The sequence below is a fragment of the Haliaeetus albicilla genome, chromosome W, assembly GCF_947461875.1.
Source record: "Haliaeetus albicilla chromosome W, bHalAlb1.1, whole genome shotgun sequence".
NCBI lineage: Eukaryota > Metazoa > Chordata > Aves > Accipitriformes > Accipitridae > Haliaeetus > Haliaeetus albicilla.
In genome coordinates, this window is record NC_091515.1 from 44,956,346 (window position 1) to 44,968,200 (window position 11,855).

Below are 11,855 nucleotides of genomic sequence, written 5' to 3' on the forward strand. Positions count from 1 at the left end.
TGGCGATGCCTGGCAAATTGACTACATTGGACCACTGCCACGAACACGCCAAGGCAAGTACTACATACTCACCATGGTGGAAGCAACTACTGGTTGGCTAGAAACATATCCTGTAAACCATGCCACTGCCCGAAACACCATCTTAGGCCTCGAAAGGCAAATTTTATGGCGACACGGTACCCCAGAAAGAATTGAATCAGACAATGATGGGACTCATTTCCGAAATAACCTCATGAGCTCCTGGGCAAAGAAACATGGCATTGAGTGGGTGTACCACATACCCTATCACCCACAAGCATCTGGAAAAATTGAGAGATATAATGGACTGTTAAAGACTATGTTGAGAGTGCTAGGCAATGGGACATGGAAGCATTGGGATACAAATTTAGCAGAAGCCACTTGGCTAGTTAACACCAGAGGATCTGCTAACCATCCTGGTCCTGCCCAAACAAAACCCCTACATACTGTGGGAGGAGATAAGGTCCCCGTAGTGCACATGGAGAAGTGGCTGGGGAAGGCAGTGTGGATTGCACCTCGCATGGGAAAAGGCAAACCCATTCATGGGATTGTCTTTGCTCAGGGACCTGGGTGTACTTGGTGGGTAATGCGGAAGGATGGGGAGACCCAGTGTGTGCCTCAAGGACATTTGATTTTCGGGGAAAAATAATCTGTGATGTGAGTTGTATGTTGTAGGAAGTAATGTAGCAGGAATGACCTGAACCCACAAAGAGTAAGTTTTGCAAGGAACCAGACGAGTGCAACGGTGACCTGAACCAAGGTGATGGTGCCTAACAATCGAAGATACTGCTTCTCCTGTCCTGACCATCCATCTTGACAGATGGGGCCCAAGTCATGGCCTGTGTGTGAACATCTGAAGAGTGGAAGAAGCCCATGGAACAGGAGAGTAATAGCTATCTGTTAAAGGACAGGGGATAGTAGTTAATGAGAATGTATAAAACTGTATGTTGGGTAGAAAGGTGGTTTAAGTATGTAGTTTCAGTTGTAAGTGTTGGTAAGAAGGAATTTCAGTAATGAGAATTAAATACAATGCATGGTTAGAAGATATATGTGTATTAAATTATGTGGGACCTGAGCATGATGCAAATGGTATGGAATAAGGGGTGGAGATTGGATTGGGTCTGGCTGAGATGGAGTTAATTTTCCCCATAGCAGCCCTTGTAGTGCTGTGCTCTGCATCAGTAGCTAGAAAGGTGTTGATAACACACCAGTGTTTTGGCTACTGCTGAGCAGTGCTGGCACAGCATCAAGGCTGTCTCTCCAACATTTCCCCCCACCTCATCGGCAGGCTGGGGGTGGGCAAGATCTTGGGAGGGGACATAGGCAGGACAGCTGACCCAAAGTGACCAAAGTGATATTCCATACCATATGACGACAGCTCAGCAATAAAATCTAAGTGAAGGGAGATGGAAGGGGGGGCATTAATTATTTACGTTTGTCTTCTGGAGCAACCACTACATGTACTGAAGCCCTGCTTCCCAGGAAGTGGCCAGACATCGCCTGCTGATAGGAAGTAGAGAATAAAATCTTTTGTTTTCCTTTGCTTTTGCACGCGACTTTTGCTTTCACTTTATTAAACTGTCTTTATCTCGACCCATGAGCCTTTTGTTATATTTTCTCTCCCCTGTCCAGCTGAGGAGGGGGAGCGATAGAGCGGCTTTGGTGGGCACGTGGCATCCAGCCAGGGGCAACCCACCACAAACAGATATGAAGCTTTGGCAGCAGACAAAACCAATGAGCAAGATTCACAGAGAGACACTGCATGAGCAGCACATACTAAGAGCTGCAAAAGTGTACTGGTTTTGGCTGGGATAGATTAAAAGTTCTTCATAGTAGGTTGTATGGTACTATCTTCTGCATTTGTGCTGAAAACGGTGTTGAGAACAGACTGATGTTTTAGTTATGTCTAAACAGTGTTGACATGGTGTCAAGGAGTCATTTTTATGGTTTTAAGCATGTCCTTCAAGCCTCAGTTCATACATCCAGGGTTGGAATATACTTGTCATATTTTTCGAGTCATTGTTGGCTTGTACATGTGTGTTTAATTTTGCAGGCTTTCATGCTTTGTTTTTAAAGTATTTTATCATGTTTTAGCCTTAGCAGCTATGTTTTGTGCTTGCTTTATTGAAGCATATTTATTTCCCTAATCAATTGTATTGTGGGATTTGTGTCTCTAGAGATCATTAATAGTCTAGGAAACCCTTAACCTGCTGTTAACTTGTTAAGCCTTTAACCTATTGCATGAGTTTGTCTGGGGTTGCCAAATAATAAAAGTCACTGCTGTTCAGCATCTGTTCAAGAGGTCAGTAGAAAATGAGTTAATAGTTTAAAAGTCTTTCCTAATGGAGAGATGTCCACATTTCAAAGACTGATATTATAATTGATACTAATTGGCATCCATTGTGGCACATCAGCTCACAGGACTAAGGCTGAACTCATATGGAAAGTAAAAACCTTCTCACTCATATGCTGTTAATCTCATAGCAGTGCTGAGACAAATGTGTTTTATGGGAAGTTTGCCATATTAATGTTGAGGATTTCTTGGCTGGGCGAGGGCATGTGAGCAATCCAGCCATTAGCTGGGAATGAAGCATAAGTTTACAAAGTGCTGAAGCGGACAAGGACACTGTGTCCTTGTACGCTGGGAAAAGGAAGATAAGAAGAGCCTGACAAACAACTCCTGGATGCCGAAGAATGAGATAAGTAACTGCTGGACACCTCGTGAAGAAGCTTGCACAGCCAATAGAGGATAAGATAGCGTCGCGTGAACTGGGGTATTGTACCAATTAGAGTATTGTATAAGGCACGTGCACAAGCGCATAAGGTATATAACTGTGTTAAAAGTTGTAGTAAATGGGCTTCACTTGGTCACATTGGTCTGTGTGTGATGTCCCCTGTGGATCCTCCGCAACATATTAATAGATAAAAAGATTCTTAGTATGCTTTTTCCCCTCCCTGAAAAAAATCTTGACCAAAAGATGACTTATTTTGTAGTCTCTACACAGTGGAAAAATTCTATTCTTCTAGTACTAGCCTTTTTCCAGGAGTACAATAAAGGCTATTGGTGTACTTAGCTTGTTTGACCTTGTCTTCTCAGGATACTTATTAGCTCCTAGGAAGAGGCACTGGCTGAGTGCATTGGAGGACTATAGGCAGTGTCATGAATAATTGTCGGGGAATGCAGCGGGTCTGCAGAATGCCTGATGATGCATGAGCAGCGTGACCTTGAGCAGCTTGTAGTGTATCCTTGAGAGTCTGGAAAGTCCCGAGAAGAGCTGTGCAAACAAAACAATGATAAGAGGAACCGTCCTGACGACTCGCCAATCATGAACTGTTAGTTACTAACTAAACCAATCATATATGAACACATACTTTGAAGAAGGTAATAAAAAGGTTTGTTAGAACAATAAAGTAGCCATTTTGCACAGTCTGATGTTTGTCGTGTCCGTCTCTACTGCGACAAATGGTGACCCCAACACGGGCGAAGTGATCATTTAAAGGCGATAAATCTGGCGCTAGGGAGAAGTATAGCAGCAGGAAGAGCTGCGGAGAAGTATAGTGGCAGTAGGAAGAGCTGCGGAGACGGAGCCCGGTGAAGCTGAGAGCAGAGGGAATCTGCTTGGTCCGGAACTGAACTTTGACACCCAAAAAGGTGAGCCACCGGGGACAAAACTGTTAGAATGGGGCAACAATTAACAAAAGAAGAGGAGACGATTTTGTCTACCTGGAAAGCCCTATTAAAAAGAAAAGGGGTTAAAACCACAGAACAAAGCCTGAAAAAGATTTTGATATGGAGTAAGATGCAAGGCTTTGAAGCCACAACAGTTACTGCATTCAGTGTAAGTTCACGGCAAGCAGTAGGATGGAAAATATTGGATGAGGTCTCTAAAGGACAGAAAGAGCTGTGTGAGTTGGCAATCGTATGGTGTCTATTAAGCGAGACCCTGAAGGAATGGAAAGCAGAATGTGATGTGAATGATGAGCAAAAGAAAGATGAGAAGCCAGAAAATGTTAGGAAGGGAAAAGATTGTGGCCAAGGAACAAATGAAGCCGATGCCGCAGCATCAGCAGTAGCAGGCAGGAAACCCCTCACGGGCAAAAGCAGATCACGCCCTCATCCACCTCGTCCTCCTCCACCATTAAATATTTTACTGGGCGATGAGGGGCCCTCCCCACCTAGTGGTGCAGCAGTGGAAGGGGTGACTCCATCAGCCCCCCTCGAGGAGGAAAATACGGCGAATCCGGCGAATAACACCAAGCTGGAAAGTGAGAACGGAAATGAAAGTGAGGGAGAAGAAGCTCTAATTGCCGCTATGCGAACTCTGCATCTTGCAGATAAAACCATAGTGAAAAAAGCCCAGCCATGGACTCTCCCTCCATCCACAATAACTGTAGTCCCAAGATCCCCTGATCAATTTTGGGAGGGAGTTAGGAGATATGCTGCCGAAGCTGGCAACTGGGATCTAGTTGAACGCCTCAGCCCGTGCTCTCTAACACCAGCATATCCAAAGCCTGTAGACATAGCAGCAGAGGCTCCTGGTACATTTCCTGTTTTCAAAGCTGCTGCAGGCACAAACCAGCACGATGAGCACAATCCAATTGGCTGGAAAGTGGCGCAGGATTTGCAGAATAAAGCACAAAAATTTGGAATCAATTCTCCTGAGGTGATGCAACTTATTCGAATAATCAGCATGGATCTGCTGTGTCCATATGACATTACGCATCTTGCACGAGTGAAATTTCATGTTAATGAGCAGCCACTACAGGGAAACCACAAAAAGAGCGCGAGAGGGCGCGCGAAGACAACAAATCCCCTCCCGACAGCCGGCCACCTCCCCTCCGCGAACAATTACCGGCTGCAACAGCTGGCTCAGCAGGGTTGGATGTATCCACCGCCGACACAATAACTATAGTCACAAAAGACATCGTTAAGGTCCCTCTTGATGCAAGGGGTCCTATAGGACGACTGAGTGCATTGCTATTGGGAAGATCAAGTAGCACGTTAAATGGACTAATTGTGCATGTAGGAGTTATTGATGCTGATTTTACAGGTCAAATTTGCGCAATGGTTTCAACCCCCTACCCGCCAGTAACAATCCCAAAAGGTACTCGCATTGCTCAACTTATTCTTTTTTCGAGTTCTATTTCGAAAGCAGAACAGCGACTGCGATGCGATGGAGGCTTCGGCTCTACGGGACCCCCTCAGGTCTGCTGGTCTCAGACTGTTTCATCATCCCGACCACATATGACGTGCACGCTGTTGAATCACGGACGATCGCCGACCACAGTAAGGCTTGCGGGGCTCCTGGACACCGGAGCCGATGTGACTATTATTGCCGATTATCTGTGGCCGTCCACCTGGCCAACAGAGGACGCTGGTATGGGGCTAGTGGGGCTGGGAGGATCCGGGTGAGCAAGGACGGCAGCCACAGCAGTTCTGATTACCAATCCTGAGGGCCAACAAGCAGTTATTAAACCGTATGTGATGGCAGCTCCCCTCAATTTATGGGGAAGGGATTGCTTGTTGCAATGGGGGGTGAGAATTACCACAGATTTTTTAACAGGGGCCGCTGTGCTGCAGGGTGTTAGACAACCCACGCTTGTTTTAACCTGGTTAACAAATAACCCTGTGTGGGTGGATCAGTGGCCTCTACCAATTGAAAAATTAAAGGCCCTGCAAGAATTGGTGCCGGAACAACTAGCTGCCGGACACATTGAACCCTCTCAGAGCCCATGGAATACTCCAGTGTTTGTGATAAAAAAGAAATCAGGAAAATGGCAATTTTTGCATGACCTGCGGCAAGTCAATGCTGTCATGGCCACGATGGGGGCTCTGCAACCAGGCATGCCTTCACCTGCCATGATCCCTCAAGATTGCGAAATCATTGTCATGGACCTTAAGGATTGTTTTTTTATGATACCATTAGCTTCCCAAGACAAAGAAAAATTTGCATTTTCTGTGCCTTCTATCAATCATGCAGAACCAGCAAAAAGATATCAATGGAGAGTTCTGCCACAGGGCAAGAAAAATTCGCCAACAATTTGTCAATGGTTTGTAGCACAAGCTCTGTCACCTGTAAGGGAAAAATTCCCTACTAGTTATTGTTATCATTATATGGATGACATTCTGTTAGCATCAGACAACAAGGAGCAGTTGAATGACATGGAGAATTTGGCCAGGAAGTCGTTACAACAATATGGATTAGTTATTGCCCCTGAAAAAGTGCAAAAAATAGAACCCTGGAAATATTTGGGAATGACAATTACAAGCATGCAGGTTGTGCCCCAACCTGTGAAACTCAACCTTGTGGTTAAGACACTCAATGATGTACAGAAATTAATGGGATCCTTGAACTGGATCAGGCCCTATCTTGGACTGACCGATTCGCAGTTGCAACCTTTATTGGAATTATTAAAAAAATTCCAATGATCCAACAGAACCCAGAATATTAAATAAGGAAGCGTTAAATGTAATTCACATGGTGGAACAATGTATATACAAGAAATTTGTTTCTCTAATACATCTGTCTCAATTGGTACAATTCTTTGTACTAATTGACAAAACTGTGCCATTTGGTGCTTTGGTGCAGTGGAATTCTGAGTGGGATGACCCATTACATATTTTAGAATGGATGTTTTTGTCATTCCGGCCACAAAAAACTGCTCCTGGATTGTTTGAACTTATTGCTGATGTAATCATAAAAGCCAGAAAACGATGTTTAGAACTAACAGGGCATGATCCAGCTATGATTGTTTTACCTGTTCAAAATTGGTATTTTGAATGGTGTCTGGCAAACAATTACGAGCTGCAAGCGGCCATGGCGGGTTTTCAAGGGCAGATCTCGTATCATCTACCGTCACACCCGCTACTGAAATTTGCTCGAGAAATACCATTTGGTCAGAAAAAATTTAAGCCAGCCAGAACCTGTGAAAGGCCCCACTGTCTTTACAGATGGTTCGGGAAAAACAGGTAAAGCAGCAGTAGTATGGTATGAAAACAACAACTGGAACAGCAAAGTAGTATATCAAAATGGTTCTCCACAAGTAATAGAGCTGTGTGCAATGACTGTTGTTTTTTCTATTTTTTCTACTCCTGTAAATATTGTAACTGACTCAGCGTATGTAGCTAATTTAGTTTCTCGACTAGACAAAGTGGTTTTGACCATGTCAGACAATCAATTATTATTTGATGTGCTTTTAGAACTCTGGAAAAGTATTCAACTATGAACAGAACCTTATTTTATCATGCACATCCGGAGTCATACCACTTTACCAGGATTTTATACGGAAGGTAATGCCAGAGCAGATGCTCTTGTTTCTGCTATGACTCTGAGTACTGTTCCTAACATGAAGCAACAAGCTGTATTATCACATCAATTTTTTCATCAAGGTTTTCGAGCTTTACGACGGCAGTTTGGCTTGTCCCATACTGAAGCTCGTTCTATTGTAGCTGCCTGCCCTGATTGCCAAGGAACTCACACTCCAGTGTATTTTGGTACTAATCCCAGAGGTATGCTGGCTTTACAGATTTGGCAAACTGATGTTACTCATATAAATGAATTTGGCCGACAGAAATATGTTCATGTTTCTATTGATACTAATTCTCATGCTTTGGTAGCAACAGCCCATAATGGAGAAACCGGAAAAGATGTGATTCGACATTTGCAGAAGGCTTTCTCTATGCTTGGGGTGCCACGCCAAATTAAAACGGACAATGGCCCAGCATATGCTTCACAGAAAGTTCAAACATTTTTTAATCTGTGGGGTGTTACTCATGTTACAGGAATTCCCCATTCCGCAACAGGACAAGCAATTGTTGAGCGTGCACATGGCACGTTGAAGCGGCAGCTTCAAAAACAAAAAAGGGGGAATGATTGGGGAGCCACCACAGGCATGTTTAGATAAAGCAGTTTATGTTCTTAACTTTCTCCATTATGGGGATAATTCTTCTCTACCTCCTCTTTTTCAACATTTCTCTTCTCTTTTTTCAACACAGAATTTACAAAAAGGCATCAAAGTACATGTTAAAGATTTAGTTACTGGTCAGTGGAGTGGACCATGCGAGCTATTAATCTGGGGAAGTGTTGAGGATTTCTTGGCTGAGCGAGGACATGTGAGCAATCCAGCCTCTAGCTGGGATGAAGCATAAGCATACAAAGTGCTGAAGCGGACAAGGACACTGTGTCCTTGTACGCTGGGAAAAGGAAGATAAGAAGAGCTTGGCAAACAACTCCTGGATGCCGAAGAATGAGATAAGCAACCGCAGGATGCCTCGTGAAGAAGCTTGCACAGCCAATAGAGGATAAGATAGCGCCATGTGAAATGAGATATTGTACCAATCAGAGCATTGTATAAGGCACGTGCATAAGCGCATAGGGTATATAACTGTGCTGAAAGTTGTAGTAAATGGGCTTCACTTGATCACATTGGTCTGTGTGTGATGTCCCCTGTGGATCCTCCGCCTCAGGGAAGGGGTTATGCTTGTGTTTCCACAGATGCCGGTCCTCGCTGGGTTCCTGCTCGGTGTGTTCGGCCTGTATTGGAACCTGCCTCAGGGTGAAGGATGGGTGGTCTCACAACCTAAACAAAATGTTTGGGTCACTTTAGCAAACATGATACATCAGGACACCCTGTGTCTCGCCACCACAAGCCCTGAAAATCCATTTTCTACATGCTTGGTAGGAATACCCGTGGACACTTGGCCAAACCCACTGCAGATCCCGAATCTCTGTAGTTCTCCAGAAAATTGTACAAAAAACTGGGAAAGTGTGTATGCGCACCTCTCGCCAGTCACCCAGGAACCCCAAGAGTTAGAATTATTAGGATCTGTAATGATGGATGCTTGTGTGTTTTTTAATTACTCTTATAACAATACTGCTTGCCGAGGCCAAAATGTTAATACAACTAGTATTCTCTATCGCAATGCAACTGCATGGTGTAATTATACCGCACCTAATGCTTCACGATCCTCTGTTGTTCCTCTTGCGCTACCTCCTGGTGTGTTTTTAATCTGTGGAGATCGTGCCTGGGGAGGCATTCCATCTAAACTGAATGGAGGCCTGTGTAGCCTCGGACGCCTCACGTTATTAACACCAAATGTGTCAATGATTCTGAACATGACTCGAAAACATAGGCGAGTCCAAAGGACTGTTCATCGGTTTAGCAGTTCCTGTCAAGATAACATTGAATTCTGGAATCCAGGCCAGATCATAGCAGCCTCCATATTGGCACCAGGAGTTGGCATTGCAAATGCCTTAAGAACTTTAAATAAGTTGGGATGCTGGCTTAGCAAGCAAACTAATGCTACCTCTTTAGCTTTAAGTGGCCTTCTAACTGACGTTGATAGTGTCAGACATGCTACGCTACAAAATAGAGCTGCAATTGATTTTTTGCTTTTGGCACAAGGACATGGTTGTGATGAGTTTGAAGGGATGTGTTGTATGAATCTATCCGATCACTCAGAATCCATTTACAGTAGCATTCAACAATTAAAGAGGGGAGTCAGGAAGCTGACAGAAAGCGATGAGTTAGATTGGCTGACGAAGATGTTCGAGGGTTGGGGATTGTCTGGATGGTTGATATCTCTGCTCAAGACTGTGGGGGTAGTGATCTTGATTGTGATAACTGTGCTCCTAATGTTACCCTGTCTTCTCAGCCTTCTGCAAAGGGCCCTGCAGAGGGCAGCCGGGGCAATATTTTTAGCACAAATACAAAAAGGGGGAATTGTCGGGGAATGCAGCGGGTCTGCAGAATGCCTGATGATGCATGAGCAGCGTGACCTTGAGCAGCTTGTAGTGTATCCTTGAGAGTCTGGAAAGTCCTGAGAAGAGCTGTGCAAACAAGACAATGATAAGAGGAACCGTCCTGACGACTCACCAATCATGAACTGTTAGTTACTAACTAAACCAATCATATATGAACACATACTTTGAAGAAGGTAATAAAAAGGTTTGTTAGAACAATAGCCATTTTGCACAGTCTGATGTTTGTTGTGTCCGTCTCTACTGCGACAAATAATCTTTCATTCAGTGGCTGAAGAATTTGACATTGAATCAATTACTTTTTGCAGTATTGTTCCCTAGATTCTTGTCTTTCATTTTTATTATATTAACTTGATTTTACAGACAGTGTGAAACAGAGATGTATGAATACACCAGTTCCTCTTGCTAAAGGCACCATGCACTCTGTCATTCTGCAGAATTTGCATTTTTACCTCAGGGTTTTGTTATTTTGCTGAAGCTGCATGTTCAAGGTTTTGCTTTCTACTTCCTGATCATGATGGAACATGGTTCTGGTACTCTTTCCTCTACACATTTCCCTGAAAAAGAAAGAAGAAAAAAGAAGAGCAGTATTGGTTTTATAGCACTTGCCACTTGCCTTGTCAGCAGAGGAATCAGAGTGTGCTACAGATATTAGCTGGGGAATGTGGGGAGCTTGTTAATCTATGATCCTAATGCCTTCATGAGATATAGATTGGTCTGCTCCAAGAACATTGCAATGGTCAAAGTCCAAAGAGAGGAGTCCTTGAAGCTGACTACAGCCCCTCCACTTCTGCTGGCATGCACAGAGGTCAGGAGAGCTTTGAGTTGGGCTGTGTGCTGGTTTTGGCTGGGATAGAGTTAATTTTCTTCGTAGTAGCTAGTATGGGGCTATGTTTTGGATTTGGGCTGAAAACAGTGTTGATAATGCTGAGATGTTTTAGTTATTCCTGAGCAGTGCTTACACAGAGTCAAGGCCTTTTCTGCTTCTCACACCACCCCACCAGTGAGTAGGCTGGGGGTGCACAAGAAGTTGGGAGGGGACACAGCTGGGACAGCTGACCCCAACTGACCAAAGGGATATTCTATACCATATGACATCATGCTCAGCAATAAAACTAGGGGGCAAGTTGGCCGGGGGCTGCTGCTCAGGGACTGGCTAGACATTGGTCAGTAGGTGGTGAACAATTGTTTTTCATTTGCATCACTTGTCTTTCTTGGGTTTTATTTATCTTTTTTTTGTTATTTTCCTTTTCATTACAAATTATTATTATCATTATTGTTGTTATTATTAATATTATTATTATTTTATTTAATTTCCATTATTAAACTGTCTCCATCTCAACCCACGAGTTTTCTCACTTTTACCCTTCCAATTCTCTGCCCCCCCATACTGCTGGTGGGGGAGTGAGTGAGCGGCTGTGTGGTGCTTAGTTGCCAGCTGGGGTTAAACCATGACAGTCCTTTTTGGCACCCAACTTGCGGCTCAAGGGGTTTAAGATAATGATAGATTGATCAGAGCGTATTAGAAGGGATTTATATCTGTTAATATTTGCGGGTCATGATATCGATTCATCTGTTCTCGATATTAGTTTATCGGATCTGAGCCATGCTCTTTTTTTTTGCTGTACCCGTTAAAGATTGGTGTTGGCTTTTGCAGTTTGCTATGCTCTGTAGTGATTAGTGATGTTTTGCCTGGGAGATTTGTTACTAAAACACTGACCTTGAGCTTAAGCTGGTATTTGGGCTCTGTACTGAAGCCATTACTGTACTTCGGGTACCATCTCATGGAAACAATTAACCATTATACTTCTTCCTCTGAGAGGTTTTTTGTGGAGGAAGTACAGAATGGAACCTTCGCTACCTTCTTCTGTGATGTTTTCCCCCTCGTTACAATAACTGCTCAGTATCTTGAACATCCTTGGGTGTCACGGTCGAGACGGACAAACGATACGTACGCATTCTTATAATACAAGCAAAGAAGGTGTTTGTTTTTTTTTTGTTTTTTTTTTTATTACTACAAGCCAGCAAATTTATACCCATTATACTTGTTGCCTTGTATATATGTCTGTCCCTTAT

The 11,855-nt window shown here is 43.7% G+C and overlaps 1 long non-coding RNA gene across 3 annotated transcripts; it reads left to right on the plus strand.

Annotated features, from left to right (window-relative positions):
- Positions 1-5,152: 5,152 nt before the first annotated feature.
- Positions 5,153-9,881, plus strand: LOC138683529 (uncharacterized). 3 transcript variants are annotated; one of them, XR_011323025.1, is made up of 3 exons: positions 5,153-5,305; positions 7,220-7,309; positions 8,514-9,881. It is a non-coding gene; the product is annotated as an uncharacterized lncRNA (long non-coding RNA). The 3 variants fall into 3 exon arrangements; XR_011323026.1 differs by lacking the exon at positions 8,514-9,881 and adding an exon at positions 7,409-7,430; XR_011323024.1 differs by lacking the exon at positions 8,514-9,881 and having other exon boundaries at positions 7,220-7,320.
- The last annotated feature ends 1,974 nt before the right edge of the window (positions 9,882-11,855 follow it).